This window comes from Pholcus phalangioides, unplaced genomic scaffold (assembly GCF_987345545.1).
Source record: "Pholcus phalangioides strain wild (caught in Gottingen) unplaced genomic scaffold, Ppha-v1.0 ptg000001l_1, whole genome shotgun sequence".
NCBI lineage: Eukaryota > Metazoa > Arthropoda > Arachnida > Araneae > Pholcidae > Pholcus > Pholcus phalangioides.
The window spans coordinates 10,167,071-10,187,322 of record NW_028301594.1 but is presented as its reverse complement, the minus strand read 5'-3'; the positions used below and the strand labels follow the sequence as shown (position 1 = coordinate 10,187,322).

The 20,252-nt window shown below is 37.3% G+C and overlaps 1 protein-coding gene across 2 annotated transcripts in view; it reads left to right on the top strand.

Moving 5' to 3' along the window:
• The window catches only part of LOC149089836 (uncharacterized), a 201,620-nt gene that overhangs the window by 79,476 nt on the left and 101,892 nt on the right, over positions 1-20,252 (top strand). Inside the window, exon 2 of one of the 2 annotated variants that reach the window (XM_089250598.1) lies at positions 5,999-6,072. The exons of the other annotated variant lie outside the window; for it this stretch is intronic. The gene's annotated coding sequence lies outside the window, so the exon portion shown is untranslated. The remainder of the gene's footprint in view (positions 1-5,998; positions 6,073-20,252) is intronic. 2 annotated transcript variants of the gene reach the window in all.

Below are 20,252 nucleotides of genomic sequence, written 5' to 3'. Positions count from 1 at the left end.
GGGGAAAAAATTAATATTTCATAGAAAAAATTTAAATATCGAAAGAATCTACACTTTTTATGCTATATTAACCAATTTCTTTTAATTTAAACGATTTTTTGAAGGGTGGTAACTCGAAATTTCTCGCTTTCAAGTGCTTCCCCTTCCCTTCCCCAAGCCTTTTGTGTCCCCTCCGAAGATCAATCCTGCGTACGCTCCTGGGTACAAGCATTTACAATCTGTAGATACGACACGTTTCACCTCAATATAAGACAGCTGAAATAGTTAAAAATAATTATATTAATTTTCTGCTCGTTTCGCTTCATACCAAGTGTGGGTGAACTTTAATTTTATTACTCTATCTGTATATGTGTTATGATTTGCTTTTCGTAATTTCCAATGATTAAATGATCCAACAAAGCATTGCATGAGATTTAATTAAATCCTTGTCAACATACCTTCTTTGATTATCTCAGTCTTGCTCTCTCTCTCTCTCCCAGCTACTTTTCCCGTCTAAAACCAGTACTTTTCCAAAAAATTAGGGAGAGAATATGTAACGATTTCAATACCATCTAAAATACAGGATAAATTAGTCATTCTTAATTGACTGGCGCTATTTTTTTTTAGAACCAAATTAGTGTTTGTTATGTGATTACACTAATTTGGGACCGTTGCGCTTGAACCATAGTAAACAAATTCTGTGTATTGTCTTCATACGTGGCGCTTCGGTTTTGTGTGCAATCAGAAATTTACGTACATGAATATTTAGTTCCGGAGTACGTCTGTTTAGGGGGAGCAAACTCGAAATTTTTCTTAGTGGTTCATGGGATATATTTGCGAACGAAATAGCTTATGTTGATTTTGAAATGAATTACCAACAGCTTAACACGCGAACTGCATCATATAAGGATAACTTTCTTTGAAACAACGAAGTTTATACAAGATATACGGAAGACTGGATGTTGTGAAGATATTTATTATTTGAGATGTTAATTTTTTAAGGAAGGAAAAAACTCATCTCTGCCTCTACCGGGAATCGAACCCGGGCCCTTCGATTGCCGGACGGGCCCGGGTTCGATTCCCGGTAGAGGCAGAGATGAGTTTTTTCCTTCCTTAAAAAAATTAACATCTCAAATAATAAATATCTTCACAACATCCAGTCTTCCGTATATCTTGTATTAACAAGTGGAGAGCGACATTCATGTCATATAACGAAGTTTATTATTAATATTTTAACTTGAAAAATTCAATATTTTTGTGTATACAGATACAAAAACGAAGACAGCAGGCTCTAAACCAACGAGGCGGCTGGAAAAAAACCCCATAAAAATTACTTTCTCAATATTTCATTCTCGTATTTGACTTCTATGGGATATTGTTATTTTCCAAACAACAAAGGAAAAATTCTCTCATTGATTTACCCCGTGCCGAAAAAAATTGTGTAACTTTAAGCAGAAACACCCAACGTTGCCGGTGCTTTATATATGCTTGTTGCATCAAAGAAGTCACAGATTATAATAAAGAGATAAGTAAACACAATACTTCCGAATTGTTGAGAAACAAGTTCTCGAAAGTCATTTTTGAAGCCGAGAAGCCATTGATGCTCGACAGCTTCTCTATGATTTCTTTGATATTTTTGGAGCTCTAAAAAATTTAATGAAGTACCTTACCCAAAATATAGAACTGATGAATTTTTTGGAAGGAACATTCTCTGACAGGCCACTTCAGGCTGTAATTGGCAACTTTATTGCTATCGAAAAACTGTTGGGATGAAATTGGTGACGTCCCATATGAATCTCGATTTCCCGTATTTTTATCAAGAAATCGGGTCAAATTTTTCCTGCTGATACTTTTTTACCGGAACATCTTTCGTAGTAAGAAGTTGTTGCACCTCCCGCTTTATGCAGGAAGAACGGCAAGTCCCTTGACCGCATTTCACTCGCGAACCGTTGATAATAGAGGCATAGTTTCAATTAGAAAAAGTATCGAATAGCGTGTAGAACTTAGATACGACATTTATATTACGAGGGGTTGTATTAAAATAAAAATATTTTTTATTATATGGAGACCCTGTTTTCAAAAACCAAATTAGAAAGTTGTTGCCCTGTCTCTCTTGAGACCAACAAAATACATTCCACTTTTCTAAGTGCAATATTCGCTGAGAAATATGATTTCAAAAATCGGAAGAAAGTTGGGGAAGAAGAGCAAAAACGGCGGCGACGAATATTGCACTTAGAAACGTGGAATTTTCTTGTTTGCCTCAAAAGAGAACGAGCAATAACTTTCTAATTGTGTTTTTGATGGCAGGGTGTCCGTAAGAACTTAGTTTTTATATTTTAATAACTATACTACTCCTTGTGAAATATGGAATGCCGTATTTGAAGTCTACACGGTATTCAGATAATTTTTATAGCTGGAAGTATGCCTCTAGCACAAACGGTTCGCGAGTAAAATGCGGGACTCAACCGTTCACCCTGTATAATATCAACGACATTATACAGGGAAAATTTATACGGAAAACATAGCGATGTAAAGAATTAAAATCATCAATTGAAGAACCCCTATAAAATATCGTGATTTCCTGGCGCATGTTTCAGAAATAGGAGAATCGCGATAGAGTTTTAGGTATATCAATGAGAACAATCTCGAATATCTGTCTCGACATGTGTTACCCGCACGCGTCTTACTTATCTCTTGTTTTAAAAGGTGATAAAAGCTTGCGAATGATTCTATATTTGATTCCCAGTCAGAGGTTTTATCTTGGGGTGTGATTCAAATTCGCACGCTCTTTCCTTCATCGGCGCAGCCGGGAATCCGCATCATAATAAAGATGTCAGCGCGTGGTTCTTTCCAGCAACTTTATAGCCGACTTCTGTTTTCGGGAGCCTTGACCTGTTAGCGTGTGCTGTAAACATCGTTGTTCCGTTAGGAGGAGGTGGAGAAAAGGAAAGGGTTAAGTATCTCAGGCAAAGAGAGAGATGGCGTAAAGAGTTGGCACAGACTCCATAGCATCGGAATCACGTACGCCACTGCCACGCGAGCGGAAAGGAATTAGTGATACACGAGGGAGATATTCCTACGATTTATATTTTGCTATCGTAATGCGAGAGTAGACGTGTTTATTGGCTTTTGCATGCGTTCTCATGTTTGTTTCCCCATGCTTTCTCTTGTTTTCTATTTTTCGGAGAGAGAGAGAGAGAGAGAGAGTGTGAAAAGAATTTCCAGAATGTGGCTACTACTCATACCCCCCAGACAGCCATGATGGAAGGAATTACGTGAGGGAATCACCGAACAGCTCGGGTATTACGTGTTAGGTTTCATCATCACGTTATGTAACGACTCCTTTTTACATATCCGAACGTAATATCATTCAGTCAGTACGTGAAAATGTTCTCTCTGATTATTAATGTCTGATCCGCGGAGCTAACGGCAGATTCAATCCGCTCAACAACGAGGATTCTTAATCCATATTCTAGTATAAGTTCATAAACGGAATAACTTGTTATATTTCTTTCGTACTTTCTTGCATTATTAATTTTCCCTTTACCCATTGATGAAAAAAAAAACCCCAAAAAAATTACATTTTGATTTGAGTGTTTGTACAAGTTAAGAAAACATTAGGAACATGCTCGTGATAAATTTTTTAATTCGAATTTGAATTTAAAAAAAGTTTTGATCTAAATTCGCAAATACAGTGGAAATTGATCAATTTGAACGTGGTTAATGTGGAATTTGGATAATTAGAACTTTTACGAACTGCTCTTGAGTTTTCTGTCCAATTGAATGTTGAAATGTCTTGTTAAATTCGTATTTTTCTCGAATGTTCTGGATAATTCGAAGTTGAAGGGGAAAAAAATACGTATTTTCGCAAGAGCGAATTCCCCCAACCCCGTTTCTTTGGGGCTCGCCGCATCTGCGTATTCTCAGCAACAACAATAAATAAAAGCACTTCAGTGTCCACTATAAATGGTTATCAGCCAGCTCAATGACTATTTTTAAGTGCTTAAAGAATCACCTTAAAATTTATGTTTTTCGCCGTGACAGTTATGCAACAAGAACTGTTTCAGCACAACGCTTTTTTTACTGTCTACAATAATTACGCGCATTTGATATAAATGACGGATATAATGACGCTTCGTCGAAGAATTGGCATTTGAGTCGAAGTAAAACGTAGAATAATTGAAGTTTTGTGCCGAAAAAATGAAATAATTTAACATCAAAATGTGTAGGAACCAATTGCGACCGAAACCAAACGTCGTATAAATATTAAAGTCGTATACCTGAGAGACGTATAAACGAGGGTTTTACTGTATCTATGTTATTTTAGTTGCGTTGAATAGTCTCATAATTATCGAAGTTTTTCACGGGAACCAGTGCGTTGAAATATCTTCCTTGTACATATAAAAGCATGACTTAATGTTAGTGATGGACAAACTATTGCCCGCTTAGAGGCTGTATCCAGCTCTAGCCGCAGATTTTGCAATACTAGTACAGAAATTTTCAATTTTAGTACTACCAAAAAAAATTCATTCAAGAGGCTATTTTTTTATTTTATTTTATTTTTTTTGTTATTGAAAATATAAGTGTGAGAATTTAAATAGAAATTTATTGAAAAACTATTGCATATGCAAAAAAATTGAAATACATATGCATGCAATAAATATGCGTCCAGTTATTAAGATATACTTACTTGTATTTTTTTACAGTTGTAAAAGATCTGTTGTATCTTGTTTGCAATGAAACCCCGCTGTAGTATTCGATGTGTACAACACATTCCGCCACTTCATTTCTAATCATAAAAATCAATCACTAATCGATGTCCGAATACGCCCAGCCCGCTAAAATTTTTTTCTTGTTTTTTTTTTTAGCTCGCTTCCAAAAAACTTCTCTCATCACTGGCTTATGTTACATTTTCACTGTACACAAGAAGAGTTCTGCCGTAGTGTCGGTTATTCGATGGAGGTTTTCTTAGAGATTTTGAAAACTTTTCGCATGTTGTCATTCATTTTAGACAAGACCCGATATGAATTTTAGATATTGATAAGCCTAGAAAGTGAGTGAATACTTCGGTCAGAACTTTTCGATGGATTTCTAAGGGTAGGAAAAAAAATATATTCAGCAGAACATTCAGCTTTCAATTTCAGTCGAGTTTCATACGAGTTGCTATTCAAATGGATTTCACTTTCTCCCCCCGTTAATTCCTTGGAGAGTTCTTAAGTCTAATGTTCGATATCTATTTTTTTTCCCCCAGCCAGAAAACCCTTCATACTCCTACGCGCATTTTCTGAATCCCGAATGTTTCCTTATCATGTCTTTCTCATCGGTTTACAAGAATTGTTGAAGTTCTTCTCATTCCAAATCGAATTAGCCGACTCTTTCTTGGACTTGTTATGTTCTTCTTTCAGCCTCTTGGGGCCACTTCAGCGAAGGGAAATGAATATTGCTTCTACAATCGACCATGTACGAGTTCGATAGGCGGCCACCGTGGCTGCTCTTTCTCTTGATCGGTAGGGAAGGGTCTTCAATATTTATTTTGAAAATGGCTGCCAGTACTTGTGAGGGAAGAAAAAAATAGGGTATTCCTCATTCCATTCTGTTCCTTTCGAAGACCTCGGCATTTGAGATTCGTTTCCATTTGCGTTGTGGTGTCGCCTATCGGGAACGACTTAACTTCAGCATTTTTCAGTCAGCCATATCGACCCTAACTTTATGGCGGACGAAAAAATAAAAAAAACTAGTAAAATAAATTTCGTATCTGATTAAATTGAACCTCCTTTCTTATTGGACGCTTCGCTTTCTATCCGTATAAATATTTATTATGAAACCGTTTACAAGTGCTATCGCAATAAATAAGAAAATGTTTATTTGCAGAAAGTAAGTGACACCAAATGAAACTCGCATAAAAGTAGGATCTCGCAAACAATCGTTCGATATTGTCATCAGTTTGAGTGATCCATAAAAATTTCACTCACTCAAAGCTGACTCTCGGATACTAAAGGTTCGATTTGTTTTATTGCAGATCCTAGGAAACTGGATATGTCCCAGATGCAACTTCACTAATTTAGATTGGAAAAGATGGGTGGATTACTTGCGGTAAGTGACAGACTTTTCTGTAGACAGACGTGTCTCGAAAAACTCTTTTTCTGTTCATGAATGACTTGCTCAAACGTTATGTCGGTAAATGGATGATTTCTGTTTCAAAAAATTAATAATTCAATATCTTCCTTTTTTCTTCATTATGATATTTGACTTATAATTCTGTGAATTATAGGTAGGGAATAGCGGAACCCCGTCGTATATATAATCGCTTGGGTATCACTCAATGTACATTACATCCGTAAGTCTCCCGAATTTCGACAGTGATTGCGAAAAATCCCCACTATATTTGGGAGAAATTTATACCCATTTCAAATTCATCCAGAAAAGTACTGTTTTATTCTCTCTCCGGAAAATGATGTCGCATGCATAGTGTGAATTGAACTCATTCCTATGGAGAAAAGCCTCCACCTATAGAGAAAGGCTTCTGCACGAAGCTTGTGACGTCACTGAAGAAGGCATTTTCACTTATAGCCATTGGATACAGCAGGCCGACGCATGCGATATCTTTACCCTTTTTAGCAGTATATCCAATGATTATAGGTTAAATGGCCTTCTTCAGTGGTGCCACAAGCTGGTGGCCTACCTTCCCCATTGCGTCAAATCAGGAAGAAATGTTCAATTTTGGAATAGGAAAAAAAAAAATTCGTCAAAATAGCCAGCGACAGTTTGGCCTCCCGATCGGTGGGATTTTTCTCTCTGCAATTTTACTCTACTTTATGAAAAATATGTTTTCTTTTTCAAAAATTATTTTTGTATTTGTTTTTATACGAATTTGGATGTACACAAAAATCCCAATCATTCTCTTTCTGTTGCTATATAAGTCCACATACTGTATATGAAGGAACAGTACTAAAGTCAATGTTGGTTCTGGAGGGGGTGGAACCTCTCCGACTTGACTCAATCATCAATACCATTTGCTTTTTATCTTTTTGCTTGTGGATCGGTGTTTCTGGAAAATTCTCCCCAGCACTTTCAGATAGGTTTCCCATATTTCCTGCAGTTTTGAACCTGAAAAATTGACCCGTGAACTATAAAATTTTAAAATACAAATATAGATATGGATGGAAATTTTCGAGCGATGATTGGGATTTCTTGATGAAATACACTAAAAACCCCTTTTTGCGGACACCGGTGGGATAGAAAAATTCGACCGTAAAAGAGGGATGACTTAATCAGGGGTTTTAAATGAATACTTTTATTATACAAGGGAGAATTATTATGTAGCCGTAAAGAGGGTTGACCGCAGTGGTGTCCGTTAAGAGGGGTTTCCACTGTATTTTCAATGAGTAAAGGAAAAATTTTACTCGATTCGGACTCGGGTAGCCGACAGGAGAATTCACCAGGAGGTAACAGGGGCAGTGTAAAAGGCACAACAGGGGTATTTTCCCAAAGCAAATTGCTTTAGGACGCCCCAAATCTATTATAATTTGTTTTTGTTTTTTTGTCAATTCATAATGTCATATACATTTCAAAGTACAAAATCAGTTTTTTTTCTAATTTCGACAAAACAATGCAATCCATAAAATGAATTTGGGTGCGTAGAGTGTGCAACGCTTCATATTATTTCATAGTTCCTACTGTATTTAGTATCCACCATCTATAATTAACAAATGGCACCTCGAACACGTCCACAAAATAAAAAGTCTGGAAACTTTTTGCTCTTAGATATGATGATATGAATGTCTATCTACTCGGTATGCATACAAGATGGTTTATGCTGGAAATGAATCACCGCGACCCTGAGTATGATAGATAAAATCGAACTTAAGTAGAAAAAAGTGTTACCATTTCCACTTACAATTCATAAGAGTAATGTTCTGCAAAAAAAAAAAAGAAAAAAAAGAGCTAGTTTTGTATAGTCTGATACATTGCACTTCTAGGGTTGAAAATAATGTTATATCTTCCTTCATTTCTGTTCTTTTTTTTCAAATTATTTGATGCCATCCAGAGCAGTTTATGCTTTGCACTTGGCATGAATCATATTTCAAATTAACAATTGTAATCACGTCAGAGATATTCAAAGAAAAATACGGATAATCATTTTACGGGGTTGGTGTACCAACAATGTATGCAAAATTCAATTTTTCTCTCCCTCGATTTTCCAATTTTTATTCAATTTCATTTCGTAACTCCGCGGGCCTCGCGATGGAGGAGTCACGTGATCAATGACCGATTTCCCTAGTACTGATGGATGATATCAGATGGTTCACCTTAAGAGAAAGAGAAATAATTTGGACCAAATTAAATTTTTGCATATCTTTTCTATTCGATTATGGGATAGCATATCTAAAAACTAGAAAAAAAAGAGTTACCATTTTTCCGAAAGAGTAAAAAAAAAAGAAAATGAGTAATCGTGACGATACTTAATCTCCTGAAACCCCATCCAGCGATATTGATACTGGGTCGTTGGTGTGCAATCTTTCATAGCAACCATGACATTCGGGGATAAAAATACTCCTAAGAAGGAGGAATATAATAATCGGATTAAGCTTATCAGGATTACTCATACCAGTAAACGTAATAAAGCTTCATTAAAAAAAAAATTCGTTGGCAGATTCAGGTATATAAAGTCAGGAAAAAAAGTTCGGCAGAACATGGGAACATTAGCATGTGAATCCGTATTGTGTCCTTATAAATCAAACACATCGATACCTTATTGTCTTGAAGATTGCAGAGAAACAACTGTAATATGGCGGAATAATTTGAGCATTCACAGGAACAGTTTTTTAGACATTGGCATATGTGGAATATTTGGGAAAAGTCAAAGAAATTTTCAAATATTCAATAAAATTTAGAGAAAAATTCCGTAAAGGAGAAAAAACAAAAACTTTTGAAAAACAAAAATTCGAAATTTGGAAAAGGTCAAGATTTTGAATTACATTTCTTTCTTCCGGTGTTTTTGTTAGGGATATTCAGGAAAATGAGGGATTTTTTTTTTGAGCTTTGGTCCGGAAAGTCATGTAGTTGTTAAAGTTTTGGTCCGGGAAATGTTTTAAAGTTTGATCACAAGGAAATTTTTTGAGTTTTTGAGGTCTGTGAAAGTCAGGGAAATTTTATGAGTTTGGATCAGGAAAAATCAGAGAAATTTTTGAGCTGTGGTGAGGGAAAGTCAGGAAATGCTCAAGCAGAACCTCAGAAAAGATGCCAACTGGAGCACGATACGTGATGATAATGTTCCTTCTGTATATAATGACAATCATTATCCCTTCTGGTCCACAGAGTATTGCTATATAGCAGTTTCCTTCAATTGTTATAGAAGGATGTGTTATAGAAAAAATATCGTTGAGCCCAGAGGAGTTTAAAATTTGATTAAAGGTAATTCCGCATGATTTGTGGCAACACACTTTGTAGGTGCCCCCACACATTTAGGGTGGATTCACATCTACAGACACTGGCCGTGTCGTGTCAGACACGGCAAACATACTTTAACATAAAACCAATGAACGTATTCGTGTCTATCGTATCATGGCTGCGCAGGCGTAGACAGACATTTTTTTATGTTAAAGAATGGTTGCCGTGTTTGACACGACACGGTGAGTGTGTGTAGATGTGAATCCACCCTAAATGTGTAAAGTCAACGCATCTTTTTTGATTTTTTTTCCGTTGCGCTGCAGTCAAAAAAAAAAAAAAGATTAAATTCCAGGCTGCTTGAGATTTACCGTTATATTGAATATCGTTGTAGCGAGGTTTCGTTGCGATGCATAATGGTCTGACTGTCAATCTTGGACGTAATTATAACCTTTACATATTTCACAAGGGCGTAAAATGTTCGGGAGGAAGAAACACACTTAAAATGAATCATACTCTCTTACGACCTAATTAGCTTTGCAAGTAAAAACCCATTCATAGATAATTAAACATAAATATCAGTGATTATGTTTCTTTTTTTTTTCTTTCCATTCTGCCTTTCTCACGTTTACGTGAAGATTCGGCCGCGTCTGTTCTCCGGAGAAGAAGCGTGCATTATAATAACTGCACGTTTTATTTTTTTCGAAACACGGTAGCGGTGGTGGTGAACTGTCACTCGTGCATCAGCAGTCCATTCTTCCCGCTTCCCCCCCCCCCACCTCCAGTGCAATTAATGAGCACTTTTCTGTAGTCATTGAGTTAATGTGGCGTCTTTTCAACTCCATTCACGTCAAACCAACATCCATCCATTCCTCCGACCGTTGCAGCTTTTGGGCGATTAAATAGGAAAAGAATAGAGAAGAGACGAATTCCGTATGAGGAAGACGTAAATAATTAAATTATATTCTTGATTTACTTCCCTCTTTTTTTTTTCTCCCCCTTATTATTATTATTTTCTACTAAATTAGTGCTCCATCGTCTTCTTCCTCGTTTCCCAGTCTTAACGTTTTTCCAAAGAGTATCGGAATGTGTTCCAGAGTTAGTGTTAGTTTGAGAGGGGTGAGTCCTAGAGAAGAATTTTCCAGTGGCGTCTTCTCCCATTTATATATTAAATGGGAACTAAAATGGAGACTTATTTTTGCTTGTCATTCATTGGGTTGGGAATTGAAGAAAGTTCCTTCGTTGCAAGTTTGTTAGTGCGCATGGATTCAGTCACTAATTAGAGAGATTATATGGTTATGTTGTCATTGGGGCATGAATGGAGAATACATAATTTGGTACGCGATGGATGATGTCATGTTTCCGTTTTAGAAAATGTGAACGTTGTTTAGAGTGTGCATTTTGAAGGTTGAGGAGAGAGTTTCTTATGTCTTGTGAATTCCTTTTGTTGAATGAAAATGTCTCTGCTTCCGTTGGTAAACAGAGGTTCGGAAATTTTCTGAAATTATCTCTCGGAACCTGTACTTTTGTTTTGTTTTCCCGACAGATGGGAATAGTTTTAGTATCGAATAGATTTACAAAAACTAAAAGGGGATTTGATCGCCAAGCCGATAGTTTTGGTAGAGAACCCCCTCTCCACGCCAGAATTTCTACCAGGCCTCTATAGCGTGAAAGGAAAATGAAGTTATATAAAATAATTAAATTTATATTGGGCCCTAGTGCCGGAGCCCCTGTTGGCCTCTCTTATTGAGAAATCCATGGTGTGTTAGATCCCAAATAGGTAAGTCGCGTGGTAGTCGAGTGGTTAAGAACTAGCCTCCGACTGTGCAGGTCTGGGTTCGAATCCCGATTCGGGCATGGATGTCGACTTACACATTCCCTGGACGGATCATACGGATTCCTTGGAAATACTTAAGAATCACGTTATCAATAAAAAGAAGTTAAACTGTTAACTTGACAAAACAGATTAGAGTAAGTACGAATATGTGGGTCCATAGGAAACAAGTTAGAACAATTGTATTTCTACCAGATGAGAATAATTGTTATGCATTTTCAGCGTTAACTTATACTCAAGTGGAAATGCCGGTGAGATCCCATCTCGGTGGCCAGACGAGCAACTTTTTTTTTTTAAGGCCTTTATTTGTATAAATAAAGGCCTTTATTTGTATAAATAAATTACATACAACGACATAACAGAAATAACACAGCACATAAACTACGCACAAACTAAAACACAAGGGTATGATCTCCCAAAGGACCTATGTCAGTTCAGGGCAGATCCATGAAAATAACACCAAAATTTTTCTCGTGGAAACATGGTTTTATATATACACGTATGTGTGAACACATGCACACGTGCATACACATATTGGTTTGCCCCCACAGTTTTTTAAGTATGTGTTAATTCTTGGTTTCGCTTAAAAACTTTATATAATATTTATGATATTCGTATTTTCCTCATATGTTTTAATCACACTTTTAAATTTTTTAAGCATTTTTTATTTTTTATGTGTGAATCCAAGGTATTGTAAATTTTTGGTCCTAAATAGATGAACTGTTTTTTTTTTATTATTGTTTTACGAGGAAGAATCATTTGAAATTGGGTTCCGTTATTTCTGATATTTCTTTGAATTTGTCTTATTTTAAACCAATCTGTATCACTGAATAGAAAGAATAATATTCTATGAACATAAGTTTTACGGACATTTGATATATAGTCATTTATTTGGATATTTAATGGATGATGAGTATTAGGCGTGATTATATTTAAACTTTTTGTTATTGTATTATTTAGTAATTGGATATTACAGTCATATCTCACCCATACACAAATTCCATAATAAACAGTGGACAGAATCCATGCATTGTAAATAGTTATTAAATTTTTTTAATGCCTTACTTAATTTACTAAATAATTAATATATGATAACTCCTCCCCGCCCCCTTCTGACAGTTTTGGAGGACCATTAAAAATCCTGCCCTATAGAGCATCACTCAAATGTATGTTTTTTTTTGTAATACGTAGACAGTCCAATCCAATTTTTCATCTTACAAATTCAGATTTCGGCCATAAAATTTCGTCTTTATAGAATTTAGCTGGTTTGGAGGTGAAAAAGTCTATGTGACTTTTTTGATAGAAACTTTAGAGAACGGTTTTCCGTACAGATGATTTTGAAAGGAGCAAAACAAATGAAAGTGAGATGCTGCTATGTTTTGCCGCTGTAGTGGATTCGATAAAACATCCGAGTCTATATTCCGTGTGAGATAGACTCTCACACGGAATTTTTTTTTTTTTTTTTGTGAACAATGGAAAACTATTATTTTTTCTTGTGTTTCACAAGCACATCACGCACTCAATATCGATCCGTATAGTTTTCCTTCGACATGTTTCAAAAACTTTTTTCGGATTGTACATTTAGGAATTGTTATAATCATATGTGATCAATCAGTATTAGATTTTCTTTAAATCACGCTTTTATAAAACATTCCTATTAGTACCAATAGGCCATACCATCGAATGCCGTTGAAGCATCCTATAGACATCCATGGGCTTCATGAATATTGCTATGAATTAGAGCAAGAAGTATAATTTTTATTAAAAAAAAAAGAATAATAATGACATCAAATTATTGGCGCGTAATGTACCGATCTTCATAATAAGTAATTTAATTATATAACCGTATGACTCTCATATTGAGTAATCTAATATTTTAATGTATACCGTAATCGTAAATATACAAATAAAAATACAATATAACATGCCTAATCTTTATAAAAGCTGTTGCCTGAACCATATGGGATTATAACCTCCTTTATATCTGCTGGAGAGACTTACCAAGTCCTTTGGGGTCACAAAGTGTTTGTATTTATGCGTTTTTATGTTTGTACATATGCGCATGTTTGCATTTGTAGGTGTGTGTCAGTGCTTTTGTGATTTGTTTATTTAAAAAAATGCCAAAGATGAAATTTTTCTGTCAGTCTTATCGTATAGCTCTGTAAAGCATTGAAAATACACTGATTGCAATAAAAGCTAGACTATACACTTCAGAAATCTTCATCGGGTTATCACAAATTGGTAATTTTAATATAGTAAAAGCAGTTAAAACCTGGCACTGCCAAAATTGCTCAGAACCTCATCTTTTACTGAAAGAAAAATCGATAGGAACTCGTATGCCTCGTGAAACCTTTGGAAACCTGGTAAACTCTCCAGGAATCACAATTTATCCGGACTTCGACGATAAATCCATTATTTACCGAATACCAACCCCTTCTTTCATCCTGGCATTGTCGTGCACCATAACTTTGTGGTGGACGCCCATTTCCAGTTTTGATGATGGGAGTCCTCTCTTAACTGAAGCTTAGCCGAGATCTCCTAAGAGAGAGAGAGAGAGAGAGAGAGAGAGAAATGCTGGATTCTTCCAGTACCGCTCCTTTTTCGTGTGGGGTTAACGGGGTAGGAAGGAATGTAGTTCCAGGGTTTTAGTGGGACGTAGAGTGTGTGTGTGTTCGCTCTAGTTTCGTGGCGGCATTGTTCACCAGGAGCACCCCCGTCGAAGAATTGCGGGGGCAGCTGCGTGAGTCAGAAAATGGGCCGTCCGTTGTTATCCTGGAAAATGTGAGAAATTGGATGGAGCTTTCAAGGGGAAAAAGGAGGGCCAACGTTCCTTTTGACACCGTCCTTCGACCGTCTTTTATACCAGGCTTTAAAGGGAGGGAAGATAGATTAATAATAGAATTCCTCAGTTGACGTCAAGGGAGCCATTAAATGGTGATGCTGTGGCATCCTGAATCGATTTCCCTCGATGATCGTTTTTTATTTTATTCTGTTTGACCCTTTACTTATTCTTTTTCGATCTGATCTCGATTGTTCGATCCTGACAAATGACCTTCATGGAGGAACAGATGCTGTGCTTAATAACCATCTATTGGGCCTTTGGAATCGCTGGAAACACAAACAAACTGCAAATATTTTATGGTTTAATCATTCGGACCAGTAAAGGAAATTAATTATTTTATGCATTTGAACATGACAATTTTTATTGTAATATTTACGATTAAATTTAAAAAAAATATCGACGATGGCTGCAGAAAATATACTCTCGTACTTTTCAAAAGCTAAATTTTATGATTTTCATTGATAATATATGATCGATGTTACGTATTCATTACATCAGCATGGCATTATGCGTTCGGGGAAATAAGTGAAGGTAGGTCCTTCGCAAGGAAAGAGGGCATGTCGTCCAGTTTTAGTTAGACCTCCATGAACATGATCATCTTCATCGAGGACCTAGCAAGCAGCGGTCATTGATAAAGAAGTATGAAGATCAGTCCTTCATAAGAAGCAGGTTGATCATCCAGTTCAGTTAGACCTCGGTGAAGACATATTAAGATGAATCCTTCATAAGAAGCTGGCTGGTCGCCCCGCTTAGACCTCGACGAAGATAAATGAAGATTAGTTCTTTATAAGTAGGCTGGTCATCCAGTTCAGTTGGAACCCGATGAAGATGTGCAGATCAGTCTTTCATAGGAAGCAGGCTCACTAACAGGTTCACTTTCACTTCGTTTCACTTCAGTGAAAACGAAGATATTGTTTCTTTCCCGGAGTTATCTTCGCATCAGCCAACTGTCGACAACTTCGTTGTAGTAGCGGAGAGTGACGTCATCTTCGGATAAGCCGCCATCTGGTCGCAGTGTCAGATATTGTGAGCTTTGGCCTGAGTCAGGTCTGCTGTCCATGTACGGCCCCGTTCAGCGCACACGAGCTATAAGGAGAGATGATTCGATAGCTTTGTAGTCTATTGGGCTTTGTGGTCTATTAGTCTAGGGCGCTCATCCGGCAGTTAAATTTTCTTTCCTGAATTCATCTTCGCATCGGCTAGGTGTCAAAACCTTATAGGAAACAGTCTGGTTATCCAGTTCAGTTAGACCTCGGTGAAGATGAATAAAGACCAATTCCCTCCATAAGAATTAGGCTGATTCTTCCAGTTCAGCGAGACTTCGATTAGGATATATTAAGATGAGTCAGTCTTTCATCAAATGTGAGTTGGTCGTCTAGGTGATTAAGATGTCGATGAAGATGCACATAAATATGATTTCTTCATGAAAAATTTGCTGGTCGTCCAGTTCAGTCGACCTAGATGAAGATAATCAACTTCAACTTATCTTCATGGAGCTATCAAGCAGCGGTGCTTGGTTACCGATGAAGATCGATGGAGATGACAAACTTGTTAAATTTTGAGACATTGCCTGTGTCGTGCCGTACCATTGATTCTGGAATGTTGATTGGGGGAGTTCTTGAGTTTTCGCACCAAAATACCCGCGCGTGGCCACATGCAACAACTTTTCTTGCCCAGTTTCACTAAGTGAGACAAAAATCTCAGCCCTGGCGAGAGAGAGGGTTGGTGGCGTTGAACCTTTATATGCCCCCCCCCCGCCCGACTTTCGTGCGCCAGCAAGTGTAATATACTCTGCTTGCCAAGATGAGGCCATCAACTTTCTTGCTTGAAGTGTCTGCTCTACTCCGATCAAGTTCTTGTATAATTTTCTAATTGTTTTCAAAGATTTATAGTTCGCAGACATTGGATTGGATTAAAGTCCTAAGAATACAACCTCATTATTCTTGGACGATGCCACGACAAGTTTGTTTTGCGTCATTTATCGTGGACGTCTTCACACAGAATTATACTCCCAAGTAAATCCCGACGATTCGACGCATTCATTCCTTGTACTTTTAATACCAATTGTATGTACGCTATTCGCTCACCCTCCCGCTTTCCGACAGAGAAGCTTGGTTGTTCCTATAATAAGATGGTCTTTTGCGACATCTGCTTCAGCACGAAGGAGTTTTGTTGTAACGTTTCCCGTAACGCTTGATTAGAACTTGTTTATGGCAAGTCAGAACTTAAATGCGAAGGAATTTCGGGAAGAACAAACACGTTGTTTCGGTCGCCAGGGGGCAAATAGGGCCCCTGTGTAAAAGGCGGCGGTGGCGGTACACGGGAAAATGTTCTCGCCGGAATTTCCGGAAGGCATTTTCCACGATGTAGGAGGTGCCCCATTAACCGGAGGATATTTCCGTTGATTAAGGAATTAAATAGCCGCCTTCGCCTCTGTTCGAAAACCCCCGTTTCGCTCTCTCCAGACACTAAATTTTGGCTGTTAACTCTCAGCGAAGTGCCGTTAAAGTTGTGCAGCTCATCGCCGAGCTAACGACTGCACTAATAGTACAGACGTGTGAGATGATGGCCCTGCCTTTCTACGTATAGCAATTTGATGCTCGACTTCCCGGAGACCCAATCGTACGCGATCACTTTGAGTTTCGGATCCTGTGAGAGTTTTCGACTGGCACGTATTTAGCCACTTGCCCATTCCAAGCAACTCATTTCGTTAATATTTACACGGAGGATTGATTAGGAAATAATATGCGGACCAGTGTATTTTTCAATAACTATTTTCTTTTTCTAGAGCGTCGTATTACGGCTTCGGAATTGGATTGCAACTTCGTTGTCGGATGTCATTTGTATGTAACTTCGTTGAATGTGCTGTTTCGTGTATTCCTGTTCTCGTATTTGAAAGGCATATTTAACCTGTGGCTCTCAAGCAAAGTGGTGCTCACTGAAGTATTCTGTTTGAAAGAGTATTGGGGGGACCCTGGTCTCGGTCAAACTTGGCCTGTTCTCTGCTGCGATCTGGTGCTAGGTGGATGGAGATACTTTGACTGGCAGCGGTGAAGCCTGTGTTTCTACCCCGAGTAGAGTTATTTGGAAGCAAATTTTCTGACTCACTATTACCATTGGACTAGGTTAGCAATCTCTTGTGAGATGTGATCTAATGAGTGCGCTCGGTTAGCTAGTTAGGTTCTCACTGAAGCATCCAACAGTGCTCGATTTTGTGTTTGTGAGTTTGTCACTGACACCATTATTCAGAATTTTTATATCCGTGTTCTTGGAAACCATATCCACGAGTCTTTGAAATGGCACCCATATTCTGAGTAACCGTTCAAGTAATCTTTATGCCTCAAGGAATTTTTTTTAAATATCATTCATGTCCTTCCAGGGAACCCTTGAAGTTATATATATCATAACGATGGGAGGAAACGGTGCTCGGGATTATAAAAAGGTAGTATATTCTACATCATACACATTGCCATAGTCTATACATAAGTTCTGTTAGAGAAGTGTCCCATCACCATCACAAATTCCATATATACAAGCGGATTACCAGCAGTTTTTTGATGTGACTCCACAGAGAGCAAGACTACCTTCGACGCGATACTTACATAGCACGTAATTTTCGGAATTTTCCATTTTTAGTTCACAATATGGAAGACAGATGGCAGCCGAATAAAATGTTAAACACTCATAACTCTGAAAAAAAAAGGCACACGTACAACTCAACACACACATTCTGGCATCAGCTGATTCGTAATAAATTCTGCAGAAGAATGTTTATGAGGTGCATTTAGGGTTGAGTAGTAGTAGTCATTTGTATCATTTGTAGTCACCGTCACAAACAGGTGTACCTATCGTGATGTGTGCACGATATTCGATACATATAAAAAAATATACCCTGTACATTTTTTTTTTGTAGAACATCTTTCGTGGGCTGTATAAAAACCCTTCGTGGGCCACAAGTGGTCCTCGCACCGGATCTGGTGCATCCCTGTTTTATGTCCTCAGTACTGATCAACAATCGGTGTTTTTCGCTTCAATGTCAGTGATTCTTGACCAGGTATTACGTTCTTGAAGAAGTTACAGAGGTGTTCGAGAGCTGGGGTGGGGAGTAAAACAATTAAGTTATTTAGAAATGTATATTAATTTATTGTTTTTTAATTATTTTTTGCTGAATATTAATTACTCTGTGAAGGGGTACGTGGGTCTTCGTGTCATTGGAAAATATGGATCCCCGGCATTCGTGATATCGGCATAAAGAGTACGGGGAACACAAAAGACCACGAGCCCCTGTTTAAAACAATCTTTTCATTTGATGCATACGAATGCAGTCGATTCCGCTTAATACGACTAACTTTCGTGAATTTTTTCCTACATTTGTAATGTTAAATTTTCCCTAAACAACGCGTGCATTTACTATTCGCCTTACAAAGTTTGGCAAATTCACGAGGGGTTTCCCCCCCCCCCCCATGAAATCAGTGTAATTTTTCGCCTTTTTCCATAGGTGAAAAAAAAAATGGTGGTTATTTGTGTGCTAACCATTTTGTGAAAATTAGGTGCAGAGCTTTTCTTTTATGGTTCTTTGGTGCCAGTTATTTCTTGCGCATGAAGGATAGACTGAAAAGTGTGTTTCTTTCTTTTTTGCAAGGGTTAAGACACAATAATAATTTCAACATTTTTTCCCTCACTTTGTCGAACAATAGTATGCTTACACTGTCCTTACCACTGGCCACATACTCCAGGGTGATCAAAGTTATATCTCTGAATAGGAAGACTAAATATCGTGAAAAATTTCACCATTAGAAAAAAAATTTCTTCCACGAGGCAAATCGGTCTCCGAAAAACAAATTTCTCAGTTACCATTGTTCAACTTCGTTATCAGTATGAAAGGGGAAAAAACTGCACAGTTATATACCTGATGGCTCCTACACACGCAGGTATAACTGTGTAGTTATACCGGCTGAAAAAACCACTCCCTTCAGATCGCTTGTGCAGGTCAACTGATGGTCCCTAGACACGCTCAGTTATACCTGTTCAGACCAACTGTGCAGGTATAGCTGCGCAGTCACAATTGAGCGTGTGAAGAAGAAGAACAGATAAGAACTAGAAAAAAGTTCTCAAAAGGGGGTTACTTTTTCTACATTTGTGCGGTCTTATTCAAATTTGCCGCACTAGATCGATTCCAAAAAATGACTTCTTCCAAAAAATTTATCTTTTTATAGTTTTGTGAGGCGACGTGTACTTAAAACAAAGGAATAAAGCGGTGGTTTTTCTCATCCACTGCTGAATCTATCGAAACAAAAATGAAGCAGCAAAAGAGTGACATGAACACAGAACATAAACAACTTGACAGATTTTCAGATGCTAGCAACATGTATCATTTGAAAGCGGCTTTTCAGATTAATAAAAAAGCTGATTTCCCGACTACTTCCCGGAATTTAATTCTTCCCAGAATGGCCAAAAATGATGCTTTGAAATTTCGGGAAATAAAACAGCAATAGCGTTAGATTTTACCGAGCATAGTTCAAAGTCAAAAGGTCTCAGAGAAAGTTAAAAGTTAAAATGGAAAAGCTCCAAGTTCAGAGGAAAAAATTAAAATTCTTAAATTTGTAGCGCTCTAGTGTAAAGTACTGCAAACTTTTCGACATTTTATGGAAGGACAAGAAAATGTGCCATGTGATGTTATGCAGATTTTACGCAAACTTGTCTGTTACAGCTTAACTTTGACAAAAGGAAAGAAAAACACAAACAATATCATATGTGGTGAGTTTTTTTGATGAAGAAAAAACGCATTGTATGTATATCAATCAAAATGTAAAATTATATTCTTCTATTTCTTGTTCTTTTCCAACAAACTATATCTCGTATAATACACGTAAATATTTAATGGAATAACAAATACATAATAATTACATAATAATAAATACATAAATAATTTCTTCCTATTAAATCTCTATGTATTTCGTAATGTTTGTTAATTTATTTGAAAAAAACAACTACATAAAAAAGCTGAGGTCGATGAAAAAATGTCTAATAATTTCTATAGACATTTCCCGCTTATAATGCTTTCGGTTGCGGTTTCTTGAAGAAAAAAAACGTTATAAGCGGGATCAACCATAACCCCGACATTTGACCTGAAAGGGGTCAAGTACGAAGCGAACAAAAGTGCGGCGGATCGCGTCATGAAATCAACAGCAAGTTACGTACATTATTTGT